Genomic DNA, 27,023 nt, shown 5'->3' with positions numbered 1-27,023 from the left:
CACGCTAAATTGCCCCTTAATTGGAAAAAAAATAATTGGGTACACTAGAATTTGTTTTAAAATAAAATAAAGATGGGACACGCTCCCGCTATCTTTAGAAGACCGTTAAGATGATGGTTCTCCCCAGATTCCTGTTCGTCTTCCAGTGCCTTCCCATCTTCATCCCCAAGTCCTTCTTTAAGCGGGTGAACAAGATCATCTCGGGATTCGTAGGAGCAAATAAGACCCCGCTAGTAAAGAGACTGTATCTGGAACGTGGTGCCGGGTTTTGGGGGGGGGGGGGGGGCGGTGCTGGCACTGCCAAAGTTTTGCAGCTACTATTGGGCGGCTAACAGCCATGAGTAGGAAATGGGTATCGGGGGAGGGGTCGACGTGGGAGCAGTTAGGGCAGCCTCATGCAAAGGTACCAGCCTAGGGGCGCTTGTAACGGCACCTCTGCCATTCTCGCCGGCCCACTAGTCCGGTGGTGGTGGCGGCATTAAAGATCTGGGGTCAATGGAGAAGGCACGGGGGGGTGGAGGGAGCCTCAGTTTGGACCCCAATATGCAACAATCACAGATTTGTCCCGGGCAAGATGGACGGAGGGCTTCAAAGCTGGCAGAGGGTATGCATTAACAGGATGGGGGACCTGTTCATAGAAGGGGCCTTTCCCAGCCTGACAGCACTGGAGGAGAAATTCAGTTTGCCCCTGGAAATGCTTTCAGATACCTTCAGGTACGCGCCTTCCTCAAAAAACAGGTGGTATTATTTCCGCTACTACCCCCACACAGGATACAGGATAGGGTGGTCTCCAGCACCTGGGTCAGGGAGGGGAAGGTGTCGGACATCTACCAGGGCTTCAGGAGGCGGAGGAAGCCCCAGTGGAGGAACCTAAGGGCAAATGGGAGGAGGAGCTAGGCGGGGAGCTGGATGCGGGCCTGTGGGCGGATGACCGAAGCAGGGTTAATTCCTCTTCATCATGTGCCAGGCTTAGCTTAATTCAGTTTAAGGTGGTCCACCGGGCACACATGACGGCAACCAGGATGAGCAAGCTCTTTGGGCTTGAGGATAAATCTGCGGGAAGCCCTGCAGATCATGTCCATATGTTCTGTGCATGCCCGGCTCTTAAGGGATTCTGGTAGGGATTTGCTAAGGCAATGTCCAAGATCTTAGGCACGCGGGTGGGCCGAGTCTAGAGATAGCGATCTTTGGTGTGTCAGACGATCTGGGGGGGAATCATTACGTTGTATTGTTCCTTTCTTTGTACATACGGTTAACATTTTCTTTTCATTTCTCTTTGTTCTGTTAATTGTTGCGTACGGTTATGCAAAAATTGTTTTTTTGACAAGAATTTGATTAAAAATTTAAAAACTCAAAGGTCACCGATTTAAATTAATTGGAAAATGAACTGGAAGGAAAATGTGGAGGAATGTCTTCACGTAGAGGGGTTTAGTGTGAGTTTTGGCTCCCAGAATGATCTCACTTTTAAACTAAAATGCTGGAGTTTCATCAAGTGGATTTCGTAGGTCAAACCATACAGATATATCCTCGCTTAGCATCTGATTGTAACACAGTAGTGAGTGTATGCAGCAGTATCAGAGTGTTTGGAACTGTAAGGGCTAATGTGCGAGTGGAGAAACAGTACCATCCAAGTACTACTTTAAAATGTTGTTTATTTGTGGGATATGGGCGTGGCTGTCTAGGCCAGCATTTATTGCCCATCCCTAATTGCCCTTGAGAAGGTGGTGGTGAGCTGCTTTCTTGAACCGCCACAGTCCCTGAGGTGTAGGTACACCCACAGTGCTGTTAGGGAGGGAGTTCCAAGATTTTGACCCAGTGACAGTGAAGGAACGGCAAAATATTTCCAAGTCAGTGGTGAGTGACTGGGATGGGAACCTCCAGTTGGTGGTGTTCCCACGTGTCTGCAGCCCAGTCCTTCTGGATGGTTGTGCTCCTGGACTTGGATGGTGATGCCGAAGGAGCATTGGTGAGTTCCTGAAGTGCATCTTGGAAGTAGTACACACAATCGCTACTGTGCATCGGTGGTGGAGGGAGTAAATGTTGTGGAAGTTATGCCAAACCAGCGGGCTGCTTTGTCCTGGATGGTGTCGAGCCTCTTGAGTATTGTTGGAGCTGCACTCATCCAGACAAGTGGAGAGTGTTCCATCACACTCCTGACTTGTGCCTTGTAGGTGGTGGAAAGGCTGTGGGGAGTCAAGAGGTGAGTTACTCGTCACATTATTCCTAGCCTCTGACCTACTCGTGTAACCACAATATTTATAGGCTAGTCCAGTTCAGTTTGGTCATTGGTAACCCCCAGGACCCAGGATGTTAATGTAGAGAGTCACATGGGAGTAGTAGAGTGTAGTGGTGAATCTGGCATATGTTAACATGAAGCTCGCACATAGTCAGGACCATATAGCAATATAAATATATATAGGATATGTTATTAATAATGTTGTTTTTAACTATACAAGCCTCCAGACCTTTTCAGGAGACAACATATATCTGTTCAACATCTGGTTTCTAAATCTTATTGGAATAACATAACAGGGTTTCATAGATTTCATAGAATTTACAGTGCAGAAGGAGGCCATTCAGCCCATTGAGTCTGCACCAGCTCTTGGAAAGAGCACCCTACACCAGCCCACACTTCCACCCTAGCCCCATAACCCAGTAACCCTACCCAACACTAAGGGCAATTTTGGACACAAAGGGGCAGTTTAGCATGGTCAATCCACCTAACCTGCACATCTTTGGACTGTGGGAAGAAACCCACGCACACACAGGGAGAACGTGCAAACTCCGCACAGACAGTGACCCAAGCTGGGAATCGAACCTGGGACCCTGGAGCTGTGAAGCAATTGTGCTAACTACGATGCTACAGTGCTGCTCCGTTGTTAAGATCTGGAATACTTGCTAGAAGATTGATGGAATCAGATTCCGTAGGAACTATCAAAAGGCATGTGTTGTGGACTATCTGGATTATGGGGAGAAAAGCTGGAGTGGGGATGGGAGGTAACATTGGTCAGCCTTTTCAGAAGGCCGGTACAAGAGGGCAGCACGGTCACACAGTGGTTAGCATGCTGCCTCATGGCGCCAAGGTCCCAGGTTTGATCCTGGCTCTTGATCACTGTGTGTGAGGAGTTTGCACATTCTCCCCATGTTTGCGTGAGTTTCACCTTCATAACCCCAAGATGTGCAGGTGGATTGGCCACGCTAAATTGCCCCGTAATTGGAAAAAAAACAAATTGGATACTTTAAAATTAGTTTTAAAAAGGACAGCACAAGAACAATGGGTTGAATGGCCGCCTTCTGTGCAATAAGACTCTACGATCTGAGTGTCCTTCAGCTCTGGTTTGAGATGGTCCATGTGTGGCGATCGGATCCCGTGGCTCCAATGTGTACACGTCTTGGCGCCTCTCCGTGCTTCGCCAGTGTGTTCGGACTGGGTAACCTGAAAGGGCCACCTTTAAATGCCACAAACTCCACCCTCCTTTGTCCGCCGTCAGTCACTCCACACAGATTGACTTGTCAAGGGCGCAGTGCACCTCGGTGATTTCCCCCGAGAACCTGTCTCAAAAGTAGACCCACCTAAACCTGTTCAGCCTGTTCTGAAGGCAGAAACTGCTGTCACTACAAAGGAGGCCATCAGAAGTCTTCCAACAGACAAGTTAACCTTTATAATGGGGCCTCTCAAGGAACAGCTCTGACACCAGATTTTTCAAAAAGATTTATTGTGAGTCGTCATTTTGTGCTGGTAAATGTGGATTATTTTCACATTACCTAAATATAGACCGAGTTACACAGCTGAGTGAATGCCCAGCTTTGGCCAAATGCACTGGCATCATCCTGCTTTGATTAGAGTAATTAAGGAGAAACTGGTTCCACTGCACACACAGTTACTAACCAGATGACACCCAGATTGAACAAAGCGAATTAGGAACACGATTAGGCCACTCGGCCCCTCCAGCCATTCAATAAAATCAAGGCTGATCGGATGGTAACCCACATTCCCGCTTCACCCCCAATAACCTTTCACCCCCCCTGTTAATCAACAATCTATCTCGCTCTGCCTGAAAATATTCCACTGCCTCTTGAGGAAGAGAGTTCCAGAGACTCGTATCTGATTTAAATGAACTACCCCTTATTTTAAACAGTGATCCCCCTTGTTCTAGGTTCTCTCACAATGAAATGAAAATGAAAGTCGCTTATTGTCACGAGTAGGCTTCGATGAAGTTACTGTGAAAAGCCCCTAGTCACCACATTCCGGCGCCTGTTTGGGGAGGCTGGTACGGGAAACTTTCACATCCACATCCACCTTGTTAATACTCCTCTGGATCCTAAAGATTTAAATCAAGTCACCTCTCACTATTCTAAACTCCAGTGGCTACAAACCTTTCCTATTACTCTAGTAAATCTTCTCTGAATTGCTTCCAATGCAGTTAATAAGGAGACCAGTAGTCTCCAGATGTGGTCTCACCTGTACCCTTTACAACTGAAGCATAGCGTTCCTACATCTGTGATCAACCCTCCCTCACAACAAATGATACCATTTTATCAGCTTTCCTGATTACAAGCTGCACCTTGTTATGGGCCAGGGTTTAGAGAACTCCAAAGTGTATCATGGAGTTCACCTGACCCACAACTTTTAAGAGATTGTGGTATGGGGAGCACACGGCCCACTCTACAGGTGTGGTACAGCAGAAATGGAAAAGTATTTTTTAAAGCAAAACAATGCTTATTCTATGAACTCAAGTTAACCTTTTTTAAAACATACAGTAGACATCTTAGCAACCATCAATTCAAATCTACAACACTAAGTAATCCTTTAAGCTTTCCTTTTAACATCCATAAGATTTAAAACACCTTTCAACAGAAGCACATTAGGTTTACATTCACTACTGAGAACGTTCATAATTCTGAATTCACCAAATGATCAAGAGATAGTCTTTTGATGGCAGAGAGAACAGCAGTACACCTGCTTGGTCTGGCTTCAGCTCCAACACTGAAAACAAAAGTAAAACACATCCCGCAGCCTGCTCAAAAATGAAAGTAAAAAGCTAACAGACAGCCCAGCTCCACTCACTCTCTGACATCACTGCAGTAGTAAAAAAACTTTTCTTAAAGGTACTCTCACTACAGATATTTATATCCATTCACAAACACCCATTTCTTAAAGGTATTCTCACATGACAACCTGGATACCAGCTTTTTGTGATTCATGCAGTAGAACGCCCAGATCCCTCTGCACTTCAGAGCTCTGCAAACTCTCGCCGTTTAGATAAGTTTATTTACTAGTCTCCCTGACAAAAGGGGCAATTCACATTTGCCTATGTTAGTGCTTCGGTACTATGAATCTGGATGTCCTCATGCATCAATTGCAGAAAACTAGCATGCAGGAACAGCAGATGATAAAGAAGCAAATGGAATTTTGGCCTTTGTAGCTTAGGGATAGACTATAAAAGCAGGGAAGTATTGCTTCAACTGTTTTTTACAAAAACAAATTTAGAGTACCGAATTTATTTTTCAATTTAGCGTGGCCAATCGACCGACCCTGCACATCTTTGGGTTGTGGGGGCAAAACCCACGCAAACACGGGGAGAATGTGCAAACTCCACACGGACAGTGACCCGGAGTCAGGATCGAACCTGGGACCTCAGCGCCTTGAGTGCAAACCACTGTGCCACCGTACTGCTTCAACTGTACAAGGCATTGGTGAGGCCACACCTGGAGTACTGTGTACAGTTTTGGTCCCCTTTGAGGAAAGATGTAGTTGCATTGGTGGCAGTTCAGAGGGCATTCACTAGATTGATTCCAGAGACGAGCGGTTTGTCTTCCGAAGAGAGATTTAGCAGCTTAGACCTCGAGTCGATCAACTTTAGAAGAATGAGGGGACATCAAATTGAGGTATATAAGATGATAAAAGATATTGAAAAAGTAGATGTAGAGCGAATGCTTCCTCTTGTGGGGCAATCTAGATTCACTACCCCAGAGCACGGTGGATGCTGGGACATTGAGTAACTTTAAGGAGGAGACAGACAGATTTTTAATTAGTAACGGATTGAAGTGTTATGGGAAGTGGGCAGGAAGGTGGAGAAGAGGCCGAGAGGAGATCAGCCATGTTCATATTGAATGGCGGAGCGGGCTCGAGGAGCTGAATTGCCCACTCCTGCACTGTACGATTGTTGATTCGGAGATTCCACGAGCTGATTAAAAACATGGTCAACTCCACCCTGATCTTTCAGAGTGTGGTGAATGTATTATTGCTACCATTCACCATTGTATTACATTACATTACATTACATTGTATTATGTTGGTGCCCTTGTGATCTCTGCCTATGGCTCCGCCCCCTCGGGAGAGGTATATAGATCTGTAGCCTGTAGGCGGCACTCAGTACAGAGAAGTCACAGTTCTAGCTGATTAAAACCACTGTTCACTTCAACTCTCCGTCTCGTGTGAATTGATGGTTGCATCACAGAGATCACGTCAGGCGCAATGGGGCCGATTTGTGCGTCGTTTACACTCGCTGTTCGTCATCCGCAGATGCACAAGAACGCAGGAAAGAGCAGCAGGAGTTGGGCTTGCCCCAACATTTAATACGATCATGGCTCATCTTTGGCTTCAGAGCCACTTTCCCACCCGCTCCCCGTATCCACGGATTCTGAGACACCAAAAACCTGCCGCCTCAGCCTTGAATGTAGTCAACGATGGGGTACACACAACCCCCTGCGGTTGAGAATTCCCAATCGTTTCAGTGAAGAAATTTCTCCTCAGCTGAGTCCTAAATAATCATCCCCTGATCCAGAGACTGTGCCCCGGTCTGTAGATTGTCTAACCTGGGGAAACAGCTGCTCAGTGTCCAACGTGTCAAACCCCTTCAGAATCTTATAGGTTTCAACAGGATTGTCTCTTATTCTCTGTTCTATTTATCCAGCGTCTCATCATAGGACAAGCCCTCACCCCATGCACCAATTTTTTTTTTTAAATTTCCAATTAAGGGGTAAAGTAATGTGGCCAATCCACCTATCCTGCCCATCTTTGGGTTGTGGAGTGAGACCTACGCAGACAGGGGGAGAATGTGCAAACCCCACAGTGATCCAGAGCCAGAATCGAACCCGGGTCCTCAGTGGCATGTGACAGCAGTGCTAACCACTGTGCCACCCTGCAGCCCTGGGGAGAGGGACAGAGATGGGGGAGGGGGGGGGAAGAGAGAGAGATGGAGAGAGAGAGCGATGGGGAGAGAGAGAGAGAGAGAGCGATGGGGAGAGAGAGAGAGAGAGCGACGGGGAGAGAGAGAGAGCGACGGGGAGAGAGAGAGAGCGACGGGGAGAGAGAGAGAGCGACGGGGAGAGAGAGAGCGACGGGGAGAGAGAGAGAGCGACGGGGAGAGAGAGAGAGCGATGGGGAGAGAGAGAGAGAGCGATGGGGAGAGAGAGAGAGAGCGATGGGGAGAGAGACAGAGAGCGATGGGGAGAGAGAGAGAGAGTGATGGGGAGAGAGAACGATGGGGAGAGAGAGAGAGAGCGACGGGGAGAGAGAGAGAGCGACGGGGAGAGAGAGAGCGACGGGGAGAGAGAGAGAACGACGGGGAGAGAGAGAGAGCGACGGGGAGAGAGAGAGCGACAGGGAGAGAGAGAGAGCGACGGGGAGAGAGAGAGCGATGGGGAGAGAGAGAGAGAGCGATGGGGAGAGAGAGAGAGAGCGATGGGGAGAGAGAGAGAGAGCGATGGGGAGAGAGAGAGAGAGCGATGGGGAGAGAGAACGATGGGGAGAGAACGATGGGGAGAGAGAACGATGGGGAGAGAGAACGATGGGGAGAGAGAGCGATGGGGAGAGAGAGCGATGGGGAGAGAGAGCGATGGGGAGAGAGAACGATGGGGAGAGAGAGAGAGAGAGAGCGATGGGGAGAGAGAACGATGGGGAGCGAGAACGATGGGGAGAGAGAGAGAGATGGGGAGAGAGAGAGAGAGCGATGGGGAGAGAGAACGATGGGGAGCGAGAACGATGGGGAGCGAGAACGATGGGGAGAGAGAGAGAGAGATGGAGAGAGAGAGAGATGGAGAGAGAGAGAGATGGGGAGAGAGAGAGAGATGGGGAGAGAGAGAGAGATGGGGAGAGGGAGAGAGATGGGGAGAGGGAGAGAGATGGGGAGAGGGAGAGAGATGGGGAGAGAGATGGGGAGAGAGAGATGGGGAGAGAGAGAGAGAGATGGGGAGAGAGAGAGAGAGATGGGGAGAGAGAGAGAGCGATGGGGGAGAGGTGGGGAAGAGAGAGGTGGGGAAGAGAGAGGTGGGGAAGAGAGAGAGCCATGGGGAGAGAGAGAGCCATGGGGAGAGAGAGAGCCATGGGGAGAGAGAGAGCCATGGGGAGAGAGAGAGCCATGGGGAGAGAGAGCCATGGGGAGAGAGAGCCATGGGGAGAGAGAGAGCCATGGGGAGAGAGAGAGAGCCATGGGGAGAGAGAGAGCCATGGGGAGAGAGAGAGCCACGGGGAGAGAGAGAGAGCCACGGGGAGACAGAGAGAGCCATGGGGGGAGAGATGAGCCATGGGGGGAGAGAGAGAGCCATGGGGGGAGTGAGAGCCATGGGGAGAGAGAGAGCCATGGGGAGAGAGAGAGCCATGGGGAGAGAGAGAGCCATGGGGAGAGAGAGAGCCATGGGGGGAGTGAGCCATGGGGAGAGAGAGCCATGGGGGAGCCATTATTTTTGTGATAAGGAGCGGTCGGAGATTAGGGATTATGTGGAGTTGAATCAAAATGGGGAGGCGTCGGTGGCCATTTTTTGGGAAGCACTGAAGGCAGTGGTTCTGGGCGGAAATTATTTTGTTTAAGGCTCGTGCGGATAGGGAAAGGAGGGAGGAACATAGTGGAGATGGACAGGGAATATTCGAGGGATTGGCAAGGAGGAAAAGGCTGCAGGGGCAGTTTGACAGGCTGACACCGTGGAAGTCTGTCGGGCAATGCTTAGGGCAAGAGGGTTGCAATGTGAGTATGGGGAGAAGGCGAGCCACAGTCCAAAGATGTGCAGGTTAGGTGGATTGGCCATGATAAATTGCCCTTAGTGTCCAAAATTGCCCTTAGTGTTGGATGGGGTTACTGGGTTATGGGGATAGGGTGGTGGTGTTGACCTTGGGTGGGGTGCTCTTTCCAAGAGCCGGTGCAGACTCGATGGCCGAATGGCCTCCTTCTGCATTGTAAATTCTAAAAATTAAAAAAAACATGCTGGCGCACCAGCTGCGGAGGCAGGCTGCGTCCAGGGAAATATTGAAGATATGGACTGGGGCTGGGGATGTGGTGTCAGAGCCAGGGAAGATAAACGAGGTGTTTCGGGAGTATTACCAGGGACTTTATGACGCGGACCCGGGGGAAGAGGAGGGGGATATGGGGCAGTTTCTGGACGAGCTGGAATTTCCCCAGGTGGAGGAAGCAAAGAGGCAGGCATTGGAGGGGCCGCTGGGGCTGAGGGAGGTGCTGGATAGTATCAGGGTTTTGAAGTTGGGGAAGGCCCCTGGGCCGGATGGCTACCCAGCAGAAATTTATAGAGAATATGCGATGGACCTGGCACCACATTTGTTGGGGCGTTTAATGAAGCACTGGAGAAGGGGGAGTTGCCGGAGACGATGACGCAGGCAGGAATCACACTAATCCCGAAAAAGGAGGACTCGGTGAAATGTGGCTCATATAGGCCCATATCACTATAGAACATGATGTGGAGATGCCAGCGTTGGACTGGGGTGAGCACAGTAAAAAGTCTCACAACACCAGGTTAAAGTCCAACAGGTTTGTTTCAAACACTAGCTTTCGGAGCGCTGCACCTTCACCTGAGGAAGGAGAATCCGCCGGGGGCTCTGGTACCAGAGGTGGTGGTGTCCATGGCCACGAAAAAGGCATTTGATCGGGTGGAGTGGCGGTACTTGTTCGACGTTTTGGGAAGGTTTGGATTTGGGGCGAGATTTGTGGCATGGGTGCGGTTGCTATATGTGGCACCGAGGGTGAGGACAAATGATATGAGCTCACAAAGCTTTAAGTTACATAGGGGTACGAGGCAGGGGTGCCGGCTGTCGCCGTTGCTGTTTGCGCTGGCCATAGAGCCGTTGGCAATGGCTCTTATGGGGTCAGCGGAGCGGCAGGGATTATGAGGGGACAGAGGGGGAATCGGGTGTCGCTCTATGCCGATGACCTCTTGCTGTATGTTTTGGATCCGTTGGAGAGTATGGGAAGGATTATGGGCCTGCGGGGGAGGTTTTGAGGGTTCCCGGGGTACAAACTGAATGTAGGGAAAAGCGAGGCATTCCTAGTGAATGAGCTGGCACAGTGGGATAATTTAGGGGGGATGCCATTTACGGTAGCGAGGGATAGGTTTAGGTATTTGGGGATTCAGGTAGTGAGGGAATGGACGGGGCTCCATAAGTGGAACTTAACGAAGCTGGTGGAGGAGGCCAGGGAGGATCTTAAGAGGTGGGATACACTGCACTTAACGTTGGCGGGAAGGGTTCAAGTGGTGAAAATGAATATTCTGCAAAGGTTCTTGCTCATCTTTCAGGCTCTCCCGATCTTTATACCAAAGACCATTTTTAGGAAAGTGGACACGATTATTTCAGACTTTGTATGGGCGGGGAAGGTGCCGAGGGTGGAGATGACCCTGCTACAGAGGCAGGAGCAGCAGGAGGGGGTTAGTGCTGCTGAACTTGCTTCATTATTATTGGGTGGCGAATGTGGACAAGGTGCAGAGGTCGTGGGAAGGAGAAGCTGTGTGAGATTTATGGGTTTGAGCTGGGGGGGGGGGGGAGGCGGGGGTGGAGAGTGTATACTGGAGGTGGAGGGAAGTGGGGCTAGTCAAGGTGAGGGATCTGTCTTTGGAGGAAGGGTTCGCCAGTCTGAAAGAGCTAAGGGAGAGGGTAGAACTGCCGAGAGGGAGTGGGTTCAGGTATTTGCAGGTTAGGGACTTTCTGCAAAAGGTCTTTGGGGGGTTCCCTAGGTTGCCGAGATACACCCTGCTGGAGCGACTGCTGCTTCCAGATGTGGAAGAGGAGGGAAGAATTGGGGATATATACAGTGGCTGGGGCAGCAGGAAGGCGAGCTGGTGGTGAAGATCAAGGAGAAATGGGAAGCAGGGTTGGGAGGGGCGATCAATTGACGAGTATGGAGTGAGGCACTGTGTCGGGTAAACAGAACCTCCTCTTGTGCAAGGATGAGCCTGATACAGTTCAAGGTGGTGCACGGGGTGCATATGACTCGGGCGAGAATGAGTGGGTTCTTTCAGGGGGTAGCAGATGAGTGTGAGAGGTGTGGGCGGGGGCCAGCGAATCACACGCACATGTTTTGGGGTTGTGAAAAATTGGGAAGATTCTGGGCGGGAGTGTTCGCGGTCTTAGCCAGGACAGTGGAGGAAGAGGTGGACCCAGATACTTCGGTGGCGATATTTGGGGTTTCAGAGAAGCCAGAGCTCATGGAGATGGAGGAAGGCCGATGCCTTGGCCTTCGCCTCTCTGATTGCACGGCGGTTAATCGGCATCGCCACCGGGGGTAGCGGCTTGGTTGGGTGACCTGTATGACTTCCTGCGATTACATAAGATAAAATATGAGTTAAGGCACTCTGCAGGGTGGAGTCCTGTTTTTTTTTTAAAATGTATTTTATTACAAACATGTATCAAACCAGGTTACAGCAAATAAACACCCCAGGAAACATTCTTCCCAACAATCACCCATACAGTCTGTACAGATTCCCCCCCCCCCCCCGCCCGCCCCACGATGGGGGATGTTTGTGACCATGTTTATGGGGCTGATCATCATGGGGGGGGGGGGTAATCTGTACAGACTGTATGGGTGATTGTTGGGAAGAATGTTTCCCGGGGTGTTTATTGGCTGTAACCTGTTTTGATACATGTTTGTAATAAAATACATTTTTTTTTAAAACAACAGGACACCCATATGACCCGAGGCCCTAATTTCACACTGGACTGGGCAGTCAGCAGCGTGCGCAGCTGCATGGCTGCCTTGCCTGCTGCGGCAATGGTGTTCCATGTACGTCCACCCCGACCCCGTCACACCGCCGCTGCTCCCTCCGACCCTGGCAGAAGCACCCCCGGCCAGCGGCACAAATGGCAGCGAACTATGGCAATTCTGGACACTTGCCGTGCCCCCTCTCCCTGGCTCCGCAGACACGATGCCGGTTTCATGATTTTTACAAGCACAAGTGAATCACGCCCTCGGGGACTCAGCCCAGCGGAGGAGGAGAATCGCGGAGGCCCTGGAGAATTGCTGGGCCCCCTAATGATATGGAAACCACGTTTACTGTACGTGCCAACCGGTACGCATTGACAGAATCTCGATTTGGCGTCAAACCGGTGCCCACCATGATTTGGGCATCGGGACCGATTCTCCGCCCAATCGCATGCCCCGATTTCACCGTCGGCCAACGGAGAATCCTGCCGGCGATCTGCTGCATGTGCATTTAAGACGCCAGCAAGCTAGCTATGAACCTGGCGGATAAGGACCCAGAGCACTGGGAGGCAGTCACCCGTGGGGAGGGGAACTGGAAGAGGCAGGCAGGAACTGAAAGCTCCGTTGGCTGAAAAGAGAGCCTGGGGGCAGAATGGAGGTCTGTCAGCAGCTCAGAGCACTATCTCCCTCCGCAGTAAATAGGGCAGAGACCACCATGCCAGAGTGCGACTCGTGCGTTACACCAGCTGATGTTTAACACAGAATTGACCACCAAGGCACAAGCTATCACGAGCTAGAAGGCTGCCAAACACTATGTGCTCCAGAGAGTGATATCGGGGGTTGAAGATTTTAAAACTCTGGGATTCCCGCCCAGTGTGTCCGCCTACAATGGCGGCCACTCACCTCCCCAGCCCAAGACCTTAAAGACTACTGCGGCTTAGCTGTAATCCATTTGGTCATCCAGCTGGGCTAACGCCTCATTTTATGTATAATGTAGTCCTTTATTGAGCACAAGCCTGTAGTGATATGTAGAGACAGACATATAAAGGGTTAATGACTACATCATAGTGTAAGACGACCACTAGATGGCAGCACTAGATTCATGTATAAATATGAGAACTCAAAGGATCTTGGGTCTCTTCGAACCAGGAGTGACTAGACAGCAGTGTGTTAGAGAGATAGATAATAGCATGGTTAGCACGTGTAGTTAAAATAGTTAATACTTTATTCTGAATTACTTGATCACTAGTTATAGTTCTGTAAGTTAAGTGTGTACAAACTCAACATTAATCAATTTGTTATTCATTAAATCTATTTTGCTTTGAGTCGAAGATTGGTGGTTTCTTGAGAATCACATCATCAGACCATTCTGGATACATAAAACAAAGAGTAACAACATATTACCAAAGAGTAATATAACAGCCAAGGTCAGCATTCTTGATTAGTGAGCTGCAGGGTACTATTCACCCTTGCGAGGCTCCATTACATTGGCAAGTCTGTTCCCAGGGTTTACTACCTCTGCTCAAATCTCGTGTGGCTGTACACCACTTGTCCCTTTGTGGGTCGAATGCAGACTAATCTCTGCTATTGCTGTACAAAACACAAGTGGTGGCTGGATGGGGGTGAGCAGAGGGGGTCACATGTTCTCCCCCCACAACACACCTCCCCAACTTCACCCTGCAGGCAGCACGGAGCAGACAGTTTAGAAATACTGTACTCAGGGCAGCATGTGGCGCAGAATTTGCACTGGGACTGCAGCGCTGAGGACCAGGGTTCGAATCCCGGCCCTGGGTCACAGTCCGTGTGGAGTTTGTACATTCTCCCCATGTCTGAGTGGGCTCCGCCCCCACAACCCAAACATGTGCAGGTTAGGTGGATTGGCTATGCTAAATTGCCCCTTAATTGGAAAAAATAAATAATTGGGTACTCTAAATTTATATTTAAAAAAAAGAAACACTGCACTCACTTTGTACATTATATTCATATAATTCGAGATAATATATTTTGGTGCTAGAGCACTTAACATTGTCCCATCAAACACTCCCAGGATAGGCACAGCTCAGAGATGGATACAGGGTAAAGCTCCCTCTAAACTGTCCCATCAAACACTCCAGCACAGACAGCAGAGGGTTAGATACAGAGTAAAGCTCCCTCTACACTGTCCCATCAAACACTCCCAGGACAGGTACAGCAGAGGGTTAGATACAGAGTAAAGCTCCCTCTACACTGTCCCATCAAACACTCCCAGGACAGGTACAGCAGAGGGTTAGATACAGAGTAAAGCTCCCTCTACACTGTCCCATCAAACACTTCCAGGACAGGTACAGCAGAGGGTTAGATACAGAGTAAAGCTCCCTCTACACTGTCCCATCAAACACTTCCAGGACAGGTACAGCAGAGGGTTAGATACAGGGTAAAGCTCCCTCTACACTGTCCCATCAAACAATCCCAGGACAGGTACAGCACGGGGTTAGATACAGAGTAAAGCTCCCTCTAAACTGTCCCATCAAATACTCCCAGGACAGGTACAGCAGAGGGTTAGATACAGAGTAAAGCTCCCTCTACACTGTCCCATCAAACACTCCCAGGACAGGTACAGCATGGGTTAGCTGTAAAGCTCCCTCTATACTGTACCCATCAAAAACCCACAGAGCACGTACAACATGGGTTAGATACAGAGTAAAGCTCCCTCTACATAGAACATAAAACAGTCCAGCACAGTACAGGCCCTTTGGCCTACGATGTTCTGCCAATCACTTATCCTAATCTAAGATCAACCTAACCTACGCCCTTCAATTTACTGTTGTCCCCGAGCCTGTCCAGAGTCGCTTAAATGTCCCTAATGACTCTGACTCCACCACCTCTGCTCGCAGTGCATTCCCCACACCCACCACTCTCTGTGTAAAGAACCTACATCTGACATCTCCCCGATACCTTCCTCCAATCATCTTAAAATTATATCCCCTCGTGATAGCCATTTCTACCCTGGGGAAAAGACTCTGGCTACCCACTCTATCCATGCCTCTCATCACCTTGTACACCTCTATCAAGTCACCTCTCTTCCATCTCCAGTGAGCAAAGCCCTACCTCCCTCAATCTTTCTTCATAAGACATGCCCTCCAGTCCAGGCAGTATTCTGGTAAATCTCCTCTGCACTCTCTCCAAAGCATCCACATCCTTCATATAATGAGGCGACCAGAATTGGACACAATATTCCAAGTGTGGTCTAACCAGGGTTTTATAAAGCTGCAGCAAAACCTCACGGCTCTTAAACTCAATCCCCCTGTTAATGAAAGCCAACACACCATACACCTTCTTAACAACCCTATCAACCTGGGTGGCAACTTTGAGGGATCTATGTACGTGGACCCCAAGATCCCTCTGTTCCTCCACACTTCCAAGAATCCTGCCTTTAACCCTATATTCAGCAATCAAATTTGAACTTTCAAAATGGGTCACTTCACATTTATCAAGGTTGAACTCCATCTGCCACTTCTCAGCCCAGCTCTGCATCCTGTCAATGTCCTGTTGTAACGTGCAATAGCCCTCGACACTATCTACAACGCCACCATCCTTCGTGTCTTCAGCAAAATTACTAACCCAGCTTTCCACTTCCTCATCCAAGTCATTTATAAAAACCACAAAGAGCAGAGGTCCCAGAACTGATCCCTGCAGGACACCACTGGTCACAGACCTCCAGGCGGGATACTTTCCATCCACTACCACTTGCTGCCTTCTTTCGGCCAGCCAATTCTGTATCCAGACAGCCACATTTCCCTGTATCCTATGTCCCCTGACTTTCTGAATGAGCCTACCACTGGGAACCTTATCAAATGCCTTACTGAAATCCATATACACCACATCCACTGCCCGACCTTCATCAATGTGTCTCGTCACATCCTCAAAGAATTCAATGAGGTTTGTGAGCCATGACCTGCCCTCACAAAGCAATGCTGACTCTCTTTTTTTAAAATAAATTTAGTGTATCCAATTCATTTTTTCCAATTAAGGGGCAATTTAGCGTGACCAATCTACCTACCCTGCACATCTTTGGGTTGTGGGGGCAAAACCCACGCAAACATGAGGAGAATGTGCAAACTCCACACGGACAGTGACCCAGAGCCGGGATCGAACCTGAGACCTCAACGCCGTGAGGCAACAGGGCTAACCCACTGCGCCATCGTGGTGCCTATCTTTAATCAAACTATGTTTTTCAAAATAATCATAAATCCTATCTCTCAGAATCCTTTCCAGTAATTTGCTCACCACAGACACAAGACTGTTGGTCTGTAATTCCCAGGGATTTCCCTGTTCACTTTCTTGAACAGGAGAACAACTTTCGCCTCCCTCCAATCATCCGGTACTACTCCAGTGGAGAGCGAGGATGCAAAGATCATCGGCAACAGTGCAGCAGTCTCCTCCCTCACTTCCCATAGTAACCTTGGGTATATCCCGTCAGGCCCAGGGGACTTATCTATCCTGATGCTGATCAAGCCTATTAACCTGGTTCACGCTGTTCTCACGAGCAACCAGGACCCTCTCTCTAGTGTTTACTGAAGTAAAATATTCATTTCGAGCCTCCCCTACATCCTCAGACTCTAGGCACAAGTTCCCTCCACTATCCCTGATCGGCCCTACTCTCACTCTGATCATCCTCTTATTTGTCATGGCCCATCAAACACTCACAGGTTAGGCACAGCTCAGAGTTAGATCCAGAGTAAAGCTCCCTCTGCACTGTCCCATCAAATACTCCCAGGACAGGTACATAATAATAATCTTTATTGTCACAAGTAGGCTTACATTAACACTGCAATGAAGTTCCTGTGAAAACCCTCTAATGGCCACATTCCGGTGCCTGTTCGGATACACTGAGGGAGAATTCAGAATGTCCAAGTTACCTAACAGCACGTCTTTCGGGACTTGTGGGAGGAAACCGGAGCACCCGGAGGAAACCCACGCAGACACGGGGATTTCCTCCGGGTGCTCCGGTTTCCTCCCACAAGTCCCGAAAGACATGCTGTTAGGTAATTTGGACATTCTGAATTCTCCTGTGTACCTGAACAGGCCCTAAAATGTGGCGACAAGGGGATTTTCCCAGTAATTTCATTGCAGTGTTAATGTAAGCCCAATTGTGACAATAAAGATTATTATTATGTACCTGTCCTGGGAGTGTTTGATGGAACAGTGTAGAGGGAGCTTTACTCTGCATCTAATCCCCTGCTGAACCTATCCTGTGCTGTTAAGCACAGGGTTACAGAGTAAAGATCCCTCTCCACTGTCCAATCAAACATTCCCGGGATAGGTACAGCACTGGGTTAGATACAGAGTAAAGCTCCCTGTACACTCCCATCAAACACTCCCAGGACAACTACAGCATGGGTTAGCTGTAGAGTAAAGCTCCCTCGATACTGTCCCCTTCAAACACCCACAGAAAACATACAACATGGGTTAGATACAGAGTAAAGCTCCTTCTGCACTGTCCCATCGAACACGCCCAGGACAGGTACAGCACGGGGTTAGATACAGAGTAAAGCTCCCTCCACACTGTCCCCATCAAACACTCCCAGGACAGGTACAGCATGAGGTTAGATGCAGAGTAAAGCTCCCTCTAAACTATCCCATCAAACACTCTCAGGACAGGTACAGCACTGGTTAGATACAGAGGAAAGCTCCCTCTACACTGAGCCATCAAATACTCCCAGGACTGCTACAGCATGGGTTAGCTATAGAGTAGAGCTCCTCTATACGGTCTCCAAAGACCCACAGAACACGTACAACATGGGTTAGATACCGAGTAAATCTCCCACTACAATGTCCCCAACAAACACTCACAGGGCAGGTACAGCCTGGGGTTAGATACAGAGTAAAGCTCCCTTTAAGTGTCCCCATCAAACACCCCAGGATAGGCACAGCTCAGAGTTAGATACAGAGTAAAGCTCCCTCTACACTGTCCCATCAAACACTCCCAGGACAGATACAGCACGGGGTTAGATACAGAGTAAAGCTCCCTCTACACTGTCCCATCAAACACTCCCAAGACAGTTACAGCATGGGTTAGCTGTCGAGTAAAGCTCCCTCTGTATTGTCCCCATCAAACACTCCCAGGACAGGTACGACATGTGTTAGATACAAAGTAAAGCTCCCTTTGCACTGTCCCCATCAAACCCTCCCGCAACAGGTGCAGCACAGGGTTAGATACAGAGTAAGGCTCTCTCTACACTGTCCCCATCAAACACTCCCAGGACAGGTACAGCACGGGGTTAGATACAGAGTAAAGCTCCCTCTACACTGTCCCCATCAAATACTCCCAGGACAGGTACAGCACAGGGTTAGATACAGAGTAAAGCTCCCTCTGCACTGTCCATCAAACACTCCCAGGACAGATACAGCACAGGGTTAGATACAGAGTAAAGCTCCCTCTGCACTGTCCATCAAACACTCCCAGGACAGGTACAGCACGGGTTAGATACAGAGTAAAGCTCCCTCTACACTGTCCCCATCAAACACTCCCAGGACAGGTACAGCACGGGGTTAGATACAGAGTAAAGCTCCCTCTACACTGTCCCATCAAACACTGCCAGGACAGGTACAGCACAGGGTTAGATACAGAGTAAAGCTCCCTCTACACTGTCCCATCAAACACTCCCAGGACAGGTACAGCACAGGGTTAGATACAGAGTAAAGCTCCCTCTACACTGTCCCATCAAACACTCCCAGGACAGGTACAGCACAGGGTTAGATACAGAGTAAAGCTCCCTCTGCACTGTCCCATCAAACACTCCCAGGACAGGTACAGCACGATGTCAGATACAGAGTAAAGCTCCCTCTACACTATCCCATCAAACACTCCCAGGACAGGTACAGCACAAGGTTAGATACAGAGTAAAGCTCCCTCTACACTGTCCCCCATCAAACACTCCCAGGACAGGTACAGCACGGGGTTAGATACAGAGTAAAGCTCCCTCTGCACTGTCCCATCAAACACTCCCAGGACAGGTACAGCACGATGTTAGATACAGAGTAAAGCTCCCTCTACACTGTCCCATCAAACACTCCCAGGACAGGTACAGCACAGGGTTAGATACAGAGTAAAGCTCCCTCTACACTGTCCCATCAAACACTCCCGGGACAGGTACAGCACGGGGTTAGATACAGAGTAAAGCTCCCTCTACACTGTCCCATCAAACACTCCCAGAACAGGTACAGCACGGGGTTAGATACAGAGTAAAGCTCCCTCTACACTATCCCATCAAACACTCCCAGGACAGGTACAGCACGGGGTTAGATACAGAGTAAAGCTCCCTCTACACTGTCCCATCAAACACTCCCAGGACAGGTACAGCACGGTGTTAGATACAGAGTAAAGCTCCCTCTACACTATCCCATCAAACACTCCCAGAACAGGTACAGCACGGGGTTAGAAACAGAGTAAAGCTCCCTCTACACTATCCCATCAAACACTCCCAGAACAGGTACAGCACGGGGTTAGATACAGAGTAAAGCTCCCTCTACACTGTCCCATCAAACACTCCCAGGACAGGTACAGCCTGGGTTAGATACAGAGTAAAGCTCCCTCTACACTATCCCATCAAACACTCCCAGAACAGGTACAGCACGGGGTTAGATACAGAGTAAAGCTCCCTCTACACTGTCCTATCAAACACTCCAGGACAGGTACAGCACAGGGTTAGATACAGAGTAAAGCACCCTCTACACTGTCCCATCAAACACTCCCAGGACAGGTACAGCACGGGGTTAGATACAGAGTAAAGCTCCCTCTACACTATCCCATCAAACACTCCCAGGACAGGTACAGCACAGGGTTAGATACAGAGTAAAGCTCCCTCTACACTGTCCCATCAAACACTCCCGGGACAGGTACAGCACGGGGTTAGATACAGAGTAAAGCTCCCTCTACACTGTCCCATCAAACACTCCCAGAACAGGTACAGCACGGGGTTAGATACAGAGTAAAGCTCCCTCTACACTGTCCCATCAAACACTCCCAGGACAGGTACAGCACGGGGTTAGATACAGAGTAAAGCTCCCTCTACACTTTCCCATCAAACACTCCCAGAACAGGTACAGCACGGGGTTAGATACAGAGTAAAGCTCCCTCTACACTATCCCATCAAACACTCCCAGAACAGGTACAGCACGGGGTTAGATACAGAGTAAAGCTCCCTCTACACTGTCCCATCAAACACTCCCAGGACAGGTACAGCCCGGGTTAGATACAGAGTAAAGCTCCCTCTACACTATCCCAACAAACACTCCCAGAACAGGTACAGCACGGGGTTAGATACAGAGTAAAGCTCCCTCTACACTGTCCCCATCAAACACTCCCAGGACAGGTACAGCCCGGGTTAGATACAGAGTAAAGCTCTCTCTACACTGTCCCCATCAAACACTCCCAGAACAGGTACAGCACGGGGTTAGATACAGAGTAAAGCTCCCTCTCCACTGTCCCATCAAACACTCCAGGACAGGTACAGCATGTGGTTAGATACAGAGTAAAGCTCCCTCTACACTGTCCCCATCAAACACTCCCAGGACAGGTACAGCACAGGGTTCGATACAGAGTAAAGCTCCCTCTACACTGTCCCATCAAACACTCACAGGACAGGTACAGCACGGGGTTAGATACAGAGTAAAGCTCCCTCTACACTGTCCCATCAAACAATCCCAGGACAGGTACAGCACAGGGTTAGATACAGAGTGAAGCTCCCACTGTCCATCAATGGGAACAAAGTCCCATAGCGAGCATGTTTAGCCGTGTGTTAACCGGCGCTCGCAGCACCGAGAAACACACAGGTATAAAACGACACTCGCATTAAATAAGAGGCCTCAGCGGGAAATGCATGGCCGAGGCCGCACATCGGCCCATTTTCCACACTGAGGTGCTCTGCTCACTGGAACTCCTCAGCATAGCGAGAGATCGGGACTCCATTTTCAAACGTCCCCCTCACCCCCATCCAACCCTGCCCGATAGCACGCACCGTGCCAAGCTGGCTGTGCCTAGCTGGCACCCAGGCTGGCAGTTCCAGGGAGGCACCAGCAGTGCCAGGCTACTACCCTGCCTGAAGGGATCCCCTGGGAAACCCCCGAGTGTCATTCCAACTAGTCCCCGTTTATGGAGACCAATACTGAACGGTGCTCGCCTGATTACTCCGCGGCGAAGGACATTGATCCCACGCCTTGGGTAACTCCAGAATCTGTGCATCAAAATGAGACTAGTTGTCTCGCTCTAATATGCAGATTTGCTAAGAAGTGAGCTCGCCCACAATGGGCGGGATTTACATTGCATCGTCTCAGGAGATCAAATTAAATCTTGCAAGGCGTTGCAAGACGGGTAGATCTTGGGAACGGGGTCTCCTGGCTTCTATCGGCCACTTTGTGCTACAGCAAGCTGTTTTTTGGGTGCAGCGTGGCCATTCGATCATGCCCATGCTCTCTCCCCTCTCTCTCCACTGCACTCTTTTTTGCCTGCACTATGTGAATCCATGCACACAGTGCAGATAGGAATTTAGCACGAACCCTGGACTAATTTACTGGAGATAAACCCAATAATCCCAACTGGTGTTTGAGAACTTTGAGTCCATTGTCACTTAGAACCAGACTCTGGCTATTGCCAATAAAACACTGTCAATTCAGTGGGGAGCACTGTTGCTTCACAGCTCCAGGGTCCCAGGTTCGATTCCGACTTGGATCACTGTGTGTGCGGAGTCTGCGTGGGTTTCCTCCGTGTGCTTCAGTTTCCACCCAAAATATGTGCTGTTAGGCGAATTGGACATTCTGAATTCTCCCTCTGTGTACCAGAACAGGTGCCGGAGTGCGGCGACTAGGGGCTTTTCACAGTAACTTCATTGCAGTGTTAATGTAAGCCTACTTGCGACAATAAAGAATGAAAAATTAACTCACCTGGTAACATTCTAACAGCAAACAGCTCTCTTTAAAACCAGCCTTATTCTCCATCTGCCACATTTCCTGAGGTTTGCCTTCAATGTTCTCTTTTAAACAACAGGCCCCACACAAAAGCAGAAAATATCCTCGCAATACTGCACAGGTATCTCCGAAACGTCTGATTTTAACAAAACAAATCCGATTCTCAACCTAATTTAATACTGGATTGAAAATATTACATTCTAGATTCATATAAACTATTCACATGATATAGTCAATTGTCAACACTCAATTAGATTCCAGTCTGTAACTCATTTCCAGGTATCCATTATTGTGTATATAAACCATCTGAACCCCTCGATTAGATTCCAGTCTGTAAGTCACTTCCAGGCATTCATTATTCGATATATAAACTCTGAACCCCTCGATTAGATTCCAGTCTGTAACTCACTGCCAGGGATCCATTATTCTATATATAAACCATCTGAACCCCTCGATTAGATTCCAGTGTGTAACTCACTCCCAGGTATCCATTATTCTATATATAAATGATCTGAACCTCTCGATTAGATTCCAGTCTGTAACTCACTCCAGGGTATCCATTATTCTATATATAAACCATCTGAACCCCTCGATTAGATTCCAGTCTGTAACTCACTCCCAGGTATCCATTATTCTATATATAAATGATCTGAACCTCTCGATTAGATTCCAGTCTGTAACTCACTCCAGGGATCCATTATTCTATATATATATATATATCATCTGAACACCTCGATTAGATTTAGTCTGTAATTGACCTCCAGGTGTCTATTATTCTTGGTTCAGATAATTTATTTCTAGAATAATGGATACTGGAGTCCCTGGGAGTGTGTCAGTATTTCCTGGAATACCTGGGAGTGTGTAATTATTTACTGGGAGTCCCTGGGAATGTGTCAGTACATATTTGGTGTCCCTGGGAGTGTGTCAGTTTTTATATGGGGTCCCTGGGAATGTGTCAGTATTTACTTGGGATCCCTGGGAGTGCGTCGATTTTTATACGGAGTCCTTGGGAATGCGTCAGTATTTACAGGGGGTCGGGCAGCACAGTGGCAAGTGGTTAGCACTGCTGCCTCATGACGCTGAGGACCCGGATTCGATTCCGGCCCCGGGTCACTGTCGGTGTGGAGTTTGCACATTCTCCCCATGTTTGAGTGGGTCTGACGCCCACAACCCAAATGTGTGTAGGTTAGGTGGATTGGCCACGCTAAATTGCCCCTTAATTGGAAAAAAAAATTGGGTACTCTAAATTTATTTTTACAATGTATTTACAGGAGGGGGTGTTCCTGGGAGTGTGTCAGCATTTATGGGGGGAGGGGTGTGTCAGTATTTATGGAGGGGGGGGTCCCTGGGAGTGTGTCAGTATTTACAGGGGGGCGGTCCCTGGGAGTACATTAGTATTAACTGGAGGTCCCTGGAAGTGTGTGTGTCAGTATTTCCTGCAGTCCCTGGTAGTGCATCACTATTTACACGGGGTCCCTGAGAGTGTGTCAGTATTTACAAGGGGTTCCAGGGAGAGTATCAGTTTTTAAAGAGCATCGTTTGGCCGGGGGGGGTCTCAGTTGTTTTTACCCAAAGGGGTCCCTGGCAGTGCGTCAGTTTTTTTTTTTTAAAAACAGGAAGTCCTGGGAATGCCAGGATATTTGCAAGGGTCCTGAAGGGACGCGTTCGTATTTACAGGGGGTACCTGGGAATGTGTCAGTTTTTACAGAGGGTCCCTGGGAATGTGTCAATTTTTACTGGGGTCATAGGAGTGCATCAGGATTTTTGGGGAGTCACAAGAACACAGGACGTAGGAGCAGGAGTTGACCATATGGCCAACCAAGCACCCCTATGATTCACACCCCCCCACATTGAGATTGCCAATAAGTCACAGTACCCCAGAGAGAGCACCCTATGAGTAACGCTCCCCCTACACGAAGCTCCCTCAGGAGTAACACTGCCCCACATGGAGCTCCCACATATGTAACACTCCCTCGCACAGAGCTCCCCCATGAGTAACACTGCCCCACACGGAGCTCCCCAATGAAAAACACTCCCACATCCATAACTCTCTCACAAAGCGCACTCTGCCAAGAGAAGCTCCCATACAAAGATCCCCTGAGCATGACGCTCCCTGACACTGGGTTCCTTCACGCGCAGCCTTCCCCCACTCGGAACTGCCAATTCATTGAAACGGGGAGATTTTGCAACATCGGAGGATCGAATGGATACAGCGAGTTAGGGCCATGTGCTCCATACCGCCCCATAATCCTGCGCCCAAACCATCCCACGGACCCTCAGCACCGCCTCACACCAGCACCTCCAGCATGCCCACAAACAGGAAAACCTGGTCTTAAAACTCATGCGAAACAGTTTACAACATTAATCCCTCCGAAGCCAGGATATCAAGGTCAGCTGAGAGAGATTTACAGAACAATGGTGAAATCTGTTTATCAACATCCTTGAGTAACTCGACAGTATTTGAGAGATTTGGATTTTCTTTCTTTCTTTTTTTTTTAAATGAAAAGTTCACCCTTCAAGTGCTGGAAATTGGAAATGAAATTGGAAAATTCCAGAAAGATGCAGCAGGAACGTTAGCAAGCGCAGAGTTGAAAAGCTGGTTAGACGTTTAACAGAGTGAGCCACAGAATCCAGAAGGAAGCCATTCGGCCCATTGAGTCTCCAACAGCCCTCCTACGTTTGGGTCTTGTCATTAAGCTGCTGTGTACACTTCCTGAATTTTCCACGTCCGGATGATCTCACCAGCTAGGCAGACTTTCGCTTCCAATCAATCCAGTCGCAGACTATGGGCCTAGACTGGCATGGATCTCCAATACCACTTGTTAAAACAGTTGACAAAAAAAAAAACACCTCGGCCCAGAATACTTCTATTTTCTTTATTCTTCCATGGGGATGTAGCTGACAAGGCCAGCATTTGTTGCCCATCCCTAATTGCCCTTGAACGGAGAGGCTTGAAATGAAAATGAAATGAAAATCGCTTATGGCCACGAGTAGGCTTCTAATGAAGTTACTGTGAAAAGCCCCTAGCAGCCACATTCCGGCGCCTGTTCGGGGAGGCTGGTACGGGAATCGAACCGTGCTGCTGGCCTGCCTCGGTCTGCTTCCAAAGCCAGCGATTTAGCCCTCGGGCCATTTCAGGGGGCAGTTATGAGTCAAGCACATTGCAGTGGGTCTGGAGTCAGATGTTGGTCAGGACCCAGTAAGGGCAGCAGATTTCCTTCCCTGAAGGACATTAGTGAACCAGGCAGGTGGTCTTTACGACAACCGATGATTAATCACCATTACCGAGACTGGTTTAACAATTCCAGTTCGATTAGCTGAATTTAAATTCCACCAGCTGCCGTGGTGGGATTTGAGCCTGTGTTTCCCCCCAGAGTCATAGCCTGGGCCACTGGATTACTGGCCCTACTGGCCCAGTTACATTACCACCAAGCCATCGTCTCCCCTCTTAGCTCTGCTTTCTGAACCATCCCTGATCCAACATCCGCCAATCGAAGGAAACGGTCAGGCAGTACTCAGTGCCAGGTGTGTGTGGGGGTGGTGAAAGCACAGTGACAATCATAGGAACCCTGTAAATACACTTTCATGTATTAAAGGAGGTGGGAGTCAGGTATAACACAAGGTATGATGTGTTGCTAACAGCACCATACGCAGTTGGCACCTTCCAGCAATGTCACATCCAGGCACTGTGTGTCAGTCAAAAGCTTCCCCACATCCCCATTTCCAAAACACATACCAATATTCTACGAGTCTGGTCGAGTTGGGCCGTAACAGGCCCCACAGGGTCACCAGCTGCTCAACAAGGGACAGCATCGCAGGGTCACCGCCCTCCTCCGAATCTGATTTCTGCTGCCTCGCCCCCACCCACCACCCACCCACACCCCGTGCACAGCATCACCATCCCTGGTACGCGCCCGGGTGCCTACTGGTCCCCTTCTGGACTCAGAACCCAGAGTCAAGTTTAACAATGGTCAGGAGGTGTTGACCAGTACCTTGGTGCCTCTTTGAATTCCTCTCCCCAACCCTCACCCCAAGTCTGTGCAAAAATGTCAATCTTACATCTTGGTGGAAAATCACAGTCATCCGAGAAACTTGGGTGCCTGTTGCCCTCACACATTTCTGAAGTAAAAAAAAAACACCGCAGCAATTCGCCTTGAGAAGGAGTCACATTAATTGTCTTTGTCTCGTTAAAAATAATTCGAATTCCCACGTGTGCACACACAAGACACGTACAAGCCTTGGACATGGTTCCCTGGCTGGGGAGCAAGGGGGGGGGGGGGGTATCATCAGAGGTCTGATGGTGCGATGGGGTCCTCCAAATCCTGCGTTTTCCTCTCCAGTTCCGCCCTCTCCTGCTGCTGGATGCTCACCCCCAGGACCATCAGCTGCACCGCGCCGAAGAGCAGGGCCAGCTGGACGATGTAGGTCTGCATCAGCCAGAGCACCAGCGCCATTCCGTACGAGACCACCAGGAAGAGCGCCATGCCGTGGAGCCAGAGTTTGAGCAAGCCCCGGGGCCCCAGGACGTCCAGGACCACCCTGAAGACCGGCGATGCCAGGCAGAGGAAACCCACCACCAGCGTGTCGAAGAGGTGCCTGACAAAGTTGAAGGAGATCTCAAAGTGTTCGCCGGGGGTTTGGCACCTCCCGCTGAGGGCCAGCCAGCCGCCCGGGGCTTGGGGGGCAACAAGGGGCACGTCCTCCACCCCTTGCCCCGCCTTTTCCCCCTCTTCCTCTCCCTCCTTCCTCTCTTCTTCCAACTTGACCTGCTCCAGAGCTTGGGTCTGTTCCTCCAGCCTCACCCTCCTCCTCCTCCTCATCATCATCATCCACCTCCTCACCTTCCTCCCGGGCCAGGCCAGGGCAGTCCTGAGCCTGAACACAGCGCTGGCCAACAGGGCAACCAAGTTGGGGAGCAAGTTGAGAAGCCAGCGGAGCCTCTTCATGGTGGGAAGGATTGCTGCTACACTGTAGCCCTTGCGCCGGCTCCCTGTGGAGCTCTGCTGCTCCTCCTCTTGTGCTCTCACCCCCATGGAGCTGCAGACACACAGCAGCAGCAACTCATCCAGAGGGGCGATCAGAAATAAAACCCCTCCGCCCTCAGCACAGGAGAGAGTGAGAGAGAGGAAAAAGCTGGGAGTCTGGGATCTTCCT

At 49.6% G+C, this 27,023-nt stretch overlaps 1 protein-coding gene and 1 long non-coding RNA gene across 2 annotated transcripts in view; one reads left to right on the top strand and one right to left on the bottom strand.

The window, feature by feature from the left end:
• The window catches only part of prrc2a (proline-rich coiled-coil 2A), a 221,764-nt gene that overhangs the window by 183,818 nt on the left and 10,923 nt on the right, over positions 1–27,023 (top strand). The gene's annotated exons all lie outside the window — the stretch shown is intronic.
• Positions 523–27,023, bottom strand: LOC140390382 (uncharacterized). Its single transcript, XR_011934628.1, has 2 exons — positions 25,929–27,023; positions 523–2,183 (listed from the first exon to the last, which is right to left on the bottom strand). It is a non-coding gene; the product is annotated as an uncharacterized lncRNA (long non-coding RNA).

Source organism: Scyliorhinus torazame, chromosome 14 (assembly GCF_047496885.1).
Source record: "Scyliorhinus torazame isolate Kashiwa2021f chromosome 14, sScyTor2.1, whole genome shotgun sequence".
In the NCBI taxonomy this organism is placed as follows: Eukaryota; Metazoa; Chordata; class Chondrichthyes; order Carcharhiniformes; family Scyliorhinidae; genus Scyliorhinus; species Scyliorhinus torazame.
Note: the sequence above shows the minus strand (reverse complement) of the source record. Positions and strands in the feature narration are given on the sequence as shown.